At 38.7% G+C, this 7633-nt stretch overlaps 1 pseudogene; it reads left to right on the forward strand.

Moving 5' to 3' along the window:
• Positions 1-6517: 6517 nt before the first annotated feature.
• Positions 6518-7325, forward strand: LOC116680910 (WD repeat-containing protein on Y chromosome-like; annotated as a pseudogene).
• The last annotated feature ends 308 nt before the right edge of the window (positions 7326-7633 follow it).

Raw genomic sequence — 7633 nt, forward strand, 5'->3', positions numbered from 1 at the left:
TGTAATGATAGTCAGCCTACTATCACCTTAAGAATATATCAAGGGTTAAAGGACTTATGTGTAAACAGGACTTGGAAAAACTGGGCCATGCTTTCATCTTCAGTAGACTTGACTACTGTAACGGGGTCTTTACAGGTCTCCCTAAAAAATCAATCAGACAGCTACAGCTGATTCAGAACGCTGCTGCTCGAGTCCTCACTAAGACCAAGAGACTGGATCACATCACTCCAGTTCTGAAGTCTTTACACTGGCTTCCTGTGTCTCAAAGAATTGATTTCAAAGTACTCTTGCTAGTTTATAAATCACTTAATGGTTTAGGTCCAAAATACATTTCTGATCTGCTACTACACTATGAACCACCCAGACCTCTCAGGTCGTCTGGGACAGGTCTACTTTCTGTCCCCAGAGTCAGAACTAAACAGGGTGAAGCAGCTTTCAATTTCCATGCTCCTCATATCTGGAACAAACTCCCAGAAACCTGTAGATCCGCTGCTACTCTCAGTTCTTTTAAATCAAGGTTGAAGACCTTCCTTTTTGATGCTGCCTTTCTTTAAATGACTGCTCATTTCTTTAAATTTCTTATGCTGCACTGTAACTTTTATTCTTGTGTTTTATGTGTCTATTTTTTTTTTAACTGTCTATTCATGTGTTTTACCGGTTTTTAATGCTTATGATTTTTAACTGTTTTTACTTGTGTTTTATCTGTTTAACTGATTTTGTGTAAAGCACTTTGAATTGCCCTGTTGCTGAAATGTGCTATACAAATAAAGCTGCATTGCCTTGCCTTGGATGGCTGCCAGCTGGCTGGGGGCTGACTGTGGATGTGTCCCTGGGGCTGTAATGATAATGGATGGCTGCTAGCTGGCTGGTGGCTGACTGTGGATGTGCCCCTGGGGCTGTAATGATAGTAGATGGCTGCTAGCTGGCTGGGGGCTGACTGTGGAATGGATGTGTCCCCGGGGCTGTAATGATAGTGGATGGCTGCTAGCTGGCTGGGGGCTGACTGTGGAATGGATGAGTCCCCGGGGCTGTTGTCAGCTCTCATCCTGACTGAAGCCTTGCAGGGAGAGTGAGGCAGGCAGACTGGGGTGTTCTACCTGGCTAAATTATCATTAGATTAGTCGTCTATCTATGCAGTTAACGTTACTGATGCATTTGTGGGTTAGCCCAGAGTTCCATAGTCAAAACAATCAAACTAAAAATAACTGAGCGCGTTATGTTACCCACTAAGAATTAGCGATATAGACCAAGCATTAGCATTAGCTACTTGCTTGTCAACCAGCACCTTTACAGTAGGCTCAAAAGCACGTTTCCTCTTTGGTCCCCCTATACAGTAGGTTGGAAGCGGATTTGTCCATTACTGGTAATATAACCATTATTCCTGTGTCTCATTTGAACAAGTTACTGAACCACTGAAACGATTTTGGAACATTATTTTAAGGTACAAAAAGAATTGTTGGTGTTCCACCATGTTTGGTGGATCTATGTTGAAATCCTTCAATATCAATAAGGTCTCCGCTGTGTGTTGCAAAGTGGCATGTAATCAATGAGAAAATGCCCTGTGGCAGAAAAATAACTCTCCTCCAACCCTCCAATTTCTCTTGTCCTGTAATTTTAACATTGCAAAGTCTCCTCTGCAGTTGTTCAACTTCTACCAGCAGGCATTGATGGCATGGAAGTTATGTTACGTAGTTATGTTTCTCTCCACACAAAACAATAATCTGTAATAATGAATATATTACTATTAAGAATAAAGACTCTTTACTTTAACAAAATGGATACAGAGCACCTTTACGATGAAACTGTAATTTATTTATTTCAACACAAGGGACAGCGCACAATTAAACATTAGTCTTGTACAACAAGAGAATATGCGTTGTGCCAGGTTCTAGAAAAATGCCATATATACTGGAACTATATTGTGTCCTGAGAACCAAAGCATTTCCTATTACTTTTACATACGTTTGGTAGCAAAGCTTTACATCTGCATTATGACACTCAGGTGGAATTGGTGAGAGAACAGAATTAAAGTTGCATCTCAATAGTAATTGAAAGTCCTAAATGTACAAACAAAATATCACAGAAATATTTCAGAACAAAGCAGATTACACCAAAGGTAAATTCTTTTAGAATTTGTTACTTCAGGGGTAGGATGGGAAAATGATCTTTTCCTGTATAAATAACAAAGTAAAGACTATACAAAAGGTTGCATCATATATACCCATCAATTTACACATCTCAAAAACATCAGAGATTGATGCCAAAATTAGCTTTTGTGATAATGACATGGTCTAATGGTACATTCAGTATTCATGAAAGTTGTCAGACATCATTTATATTATACAAGCAATTGCATGCACAAATAGACTGTAAGAGTGTCAAAATGGTCAAGACTACAGAAATATATTAACCTCATGTTATCCCTTGGAACATTTGATAATTTTTTTTTTTTAACAGCCCAAAACCTCCGGTGAAACTAGAACTTTACTAACGAAGGAGGAGTTTCACACATCTCAGATGTCCATCAAACAGTATGTTTAGTTACATCGCAGGTGCTGTCCATGACTGTGAATGCTCCCAAACATGTATAGAAAGATCTTGACAGTGCAAGACCAGCACAATTTCTGAACATGGAGGCACTGGCCAGGTAAATAAACAAGAGAAACTGCCTGCTCGAGTAGGAGGAGGTAGAGGAGGAAGAGGGGAGGAAGAGGAGGAGGAGGAGGGAGGAGGAAGGGGGCGTGGTGGTGGAATAGGTCAGGAGAGGGAGGGTGAGGGCGCTGTAGGCTGTATATAATTTTCATTGATTTTTTATTGTGTGTTTATATTACAGTGTTATGCTGTATACATTTTCTTTTACTCTGATGTATAGAATTACTTTACAGTATGTGTGTGAATGATAATAAAATTCTGTATTACAGTATATATTTTTGTGAAATCCTATTTCTTTTTTTCAGTTTTATACACAATTGTATTGTGTAAGCACAAAAAAACAGTACAGTAACCATTCGTGAGCTTAGAATTATAAGGTTATATCTTCACTTATGGTCGACATTGAGTTTTTGACACAATCTGATCCATTAGGTGTTTATTACAGGAATGCCTGTGTGGTGTTATTTTTGTAAAAACAATAAAAATAAAAAGATTACATGTAATAGATAAGGCTATAATAGAAGATTATACTACATGACGGTTTTGTCAGCTGGGATGTAAAAACTTTGATGCTCAATATCTCAGAACTACCCTAAACGGAGATAGAACCTTACAATTCTAAGCTCACGCATTGTCGTTTGTCACCATTGTTAATGAAGGACTGGGCTAAGACTGAAAGGTGGATATGAGGGATATTTCCATGTCCTCTGCCATAGTGACAAAATATCTAAACATTCTGACTTGCAGTGCTTACATAATGCTAAGGGACAGAGCATTTTGGGGGCACTGACTGGTTAAATGAGAAGGAAATTTAGTTTTGACACATGAGTGAACTGTTTTGGGAGAGGTATGAGCTTTTGCAGGTGAACCATGGTGTTGTGCCGAACCATCCACGTTATTTTGGCAAAAGCACCAAGAGTGTGGAGAACGTCCGGTCTGTTTGGAGAAATGAGCGAAGCAATTGAGAAGGATCTTTGCCATTTTGGTGGCACTGACTCTTTATATGAGAAATGAATTAGTTTTGAAGCATGAGTGAACTGTTTTGGGAGAGATATGAGCTTTTGCAAGTGAGCTATAGTGTTGTGCTAAACTGTAAGAATGTTTGCCAAATGATCTAGAGTTTTGAGAATGTAATTTCTGTTTCAAGAAAGACCAACCAATGGAGAAAAACTGTAATACAGTTTGGTAAGCAACGCTTTACCATCTGGCATCCACCAGCTAATGACATCTCAAGGTGGAATTGGTGAGAGAACAGAATTAAAGTTTGCATCTCAAGGGATAGTAATTGAAAGTCCTAAATGTACAAACAAAAATATCACAGAAATATTTCAGAACAAACAGATTACACCAAGAGGTAAATTCTTTTAGAATTTGTTACTTTCAGGGGTAGGATGGGAAAATGATTGCTTTTCCCTGTATAAATAACAAAGTAAAGACGATATACCCGAAAATCTTGCATCATAATACCCATCAAATTTACACATCTCAAAAACCAGAGATTGATGCCAAATTAGCTTTTGTGATAATGACATGGAAAAAATGTACATTGAGTATTTCATGAAAGTTTTGTCAGACTTGGAAGAATTTATATTATACAAAACAAAGATGCAAGTTAAAATAGACTGTAAAGAGTGTCGTCACTGGTTTTGACTACAGAGAAATATATTAACCTCATGTTATTATTAGGCAAATATATTCATAATCTAAACCATGCTTTAACCCCAAAAACCTGCCGGGGGCTTTGAAAAAAAACTGTTTTGTTTTAAAAAATCGCCAAAGAAAAACCACTTTAACCTAGAAAGAAGGTGAAAAAAGAAATTGTTGTATGTAATTCTTTATTGTTATGGATAAAAACTCAACTAGCGAAGAGTCGAACTTCAAAAATTGTAAAAAAAAAAAAAAAAAAAAAAGTCAACCATTTGCATGATCAAAAACTGTAAAATGCATAAATTCTGTTTTTTTCCTCTATTTTGTTTTAATAATTGGCAAATACACTTAACTAACGTATCATTTTATGTTTTATGCCAATATAACTCTGTTATGTGTTGTTCAACAGACATTTAGGAGCTATTCCTACTTCGGGCCATGGTTGTGTTTGGGAATGTGAGATACCGATTAGCATATGGGGTGAAAAATGAGATCACAGTGAGTATTAATGTGACATGAGCAAAAAACACTTAAAGGGCTTGGGTTGTAGAGGAAAAATATTTCTGCGATTTAAAGCTGTGAATGTTGAATTGTTATCTGCTTTTAGAAATGCAATGAGATAAGTTGTATTCAATGTATTCAAAAGTTGTAGTCAATTACTAATGTCTGTATTTGTATTTTTAATTGTTGAATAAATTTTAAAAAAAAAAATCCTTCACTTCATAACAACATGACATCATCATTGGCTTTCATGTGAAGAATGCGTTGATCTTTTACTGAGGTCACTATCTTTACTTAGGTCAGTATCTTCGATCCATTGCACATTTTGTACACAGACACGGAACGTTACACACAGTGTGAGAACTTGCAGCTCAGTTTCAGCACTCCAGAACATAGAACTAGAATTCTATTCATGCTCACTGCTAAACTCTCAGCACAATTGCATTGTTTTCATTCAAATAGAAATTCAAACTAAACCAGGATTGACATCTTAAGGGTTTACATTTTAATTCTTAAGCAACTCTATTGAACTGGTTTATTCGGTCGGAGGACCTAACTGAGACGCTAAAATGGATTCTAGAAGTGAACTTCAAAGACGGACAAAATGTTTACTGCTGAAAATATGGATGATTGTAACGCTATTTCATGAGGCGGATGCTGATGGAGGTGGGATTGGACATTAAAGAATTCTGTGAGGGACTAAAGCAGTTATTCCCTACTATGGATGAAAGACTCATTGCCCTCCACATGAAGATTGACAACAAATGGAGATGGAGGTGTGGACCTTGGGGAGTTAACAGCTACCTGGTGAACAAAACAAGCATCACAAATATGGCTTTTTAAAATCAAAATCTTTCCCAAACCTATCAAATGATATCGGTGGATCACCATAAAGCGATTGTTCGTCTGATTCACCGTCCCTTCGAGAATGACAGGAAACCTGATCATGGTTTCAGAGGTTTTTTTTAGGACAACCAGCACTACCAAAAAGGTCAATACCTCTCCATCAGCGAATGGTATCCTCAACTTCTGGCCTGACAGCTTTTGACACCCCGTACCCAGTTCAGTTATTCAAAAAGAAAACACACTTCCTTTTTCACATAATAAGAAAATGCACGTTACTGACATGGTCACATCAGTGAACTCAAACAACTGGCTATCTCCACTTCTGACAGGAACTAATATTCTATCGCTGCAATGAATTCCCTAAGTTGTTTTCAACCAGCCACCTTTAATAGTGGAGGACAACATAGTGAATACCATGAACTACTGGTCCAAAGGCACTAAGCAGTGTTTTCCTTTGCGATGTAAAAGGTTTTTTGTCGGTGTTTCTCCCTACAACATATGTGAAAACGGCCTCTTCTTCAACGTGCATATGAGAAAATCTCTCTGCGGATTATCCAACTGTTTATGTTTCAACCCTGTTAAAAAAAACTCTAAAAACTTTCTATGTGTGAAGGTCAACATCTTAATGACATTTGCAGTCAGATCCAATATTTTCCTTCACTTAGGTCGTTTGCTATCTGCGGTAGTTCTCAAGACAATGGTCCTTGCTTCTCTACCCAAGACATCCACAACCAAAATGTCTACAACAGTCTTTAAGAGCGAGGACATGTGGACTTCTTCACCTGTGTAGAATACTCCATTCCTCTGGGTATCTGCTGACCGGTGGACGGATGCCCTACTGAGGACGTGGTTTCCCCACCAAAACAGTGTCATGCGTCCAGGAATTAAAGGACATGCCAACACATCACCCATATAATGTTAAATCCCAAGGGAAAAGTTTTTGTTAGTTTATCGCTGGACCACCATATATGTGTTTGGTCAGAGATGCAATGATCTGTTTGCAAAGTTTCAAGATAAAAGAAATGATGCGAGTCCTATCTCAGTGTGTGTTACAACACACACAACAATGAGTTAGTCCTAGCTAACACAGATATTGGAAATATCTTGGAAGAGAACGGATGTGTTTAAAAATGCATTAACATCGCATGACAAGCCCCTGTGCTGTGCTCTCTATCACAACATTTTCAAACAGTTTGTCTCTGTTTGCCAAAATGGCGTGGTGACAGTGTGGGATATCTTAACAGGAACGCCGCCATGCAGTTCAAGGTGACTCCAGATCAGTACGTGGGCCATGTTGCTATTTCATTTGATGGACTAAAGCGCAGACTGATCACAATTTCCCAGGATGGAAAAGTTAAAATTTGGAACTTCAACAACGGAACAGAGCTTGCCATTCTTCCTGTTACTGTACAAAGGGAGGTTGACAGTATCGTCTGTGTAGACAATAGGGTGTTTGTGTCGGAAAGAACTCCAAGATCTTTATGACCTGGACCTACACGGATATGACAACAGATTTTTGAAGCATGATTATTTTAGATGACATTTGCTCAATGGATTTCCATGGAAACACACTGGTTACTGCCTCCAGCAATGGAAATATTGTCATCTGGGGGCCGCCAGTGGCGAAGTTCTCTACTGGCTCATGGCAGCAACCGCCCTCGAACAAACATGGCAGATAAAACACTCAGGGCCAGACAGGGAGTCTGCTTGGTGACAAGAGTCCAAAGCACGTCAGAGGCACTGGGAAAAGACCTCTACATAGTAAATCCCTGAATGGGAACGACACTGATGTGATTAACACCCTCTTATCATATGTCTGAAGAACAGAGGTTAAATTGACACAGCCACACTGCTGACGTCTGCAGATGGCAACATATATGCCTGGTCTGTTATTAGCAAGGGAGGATTGATTGGAAAGTTCAGGGCAGTGAAGGATGAAGGAGCAGTCATTACCACCATGTCAACTGATCCCAGTGACCAGATATTA

Source organism: Etheostoma spectabile, unplaced genomic scaffold, assembly GCF_008692095.1.
Source record: "Etheostoma spectabile isolate EspeVRDwgs_2016 unplaced genomic scaffold, UIUC_Espe_1.0 scaffold00018500, whole genome shotgun sequence".
NCBI lineage: Eukaryota > Metazoa > Chordata > Actinopteri > Perciformes > Percidae > Etheostoma > Etheostoma spectabile.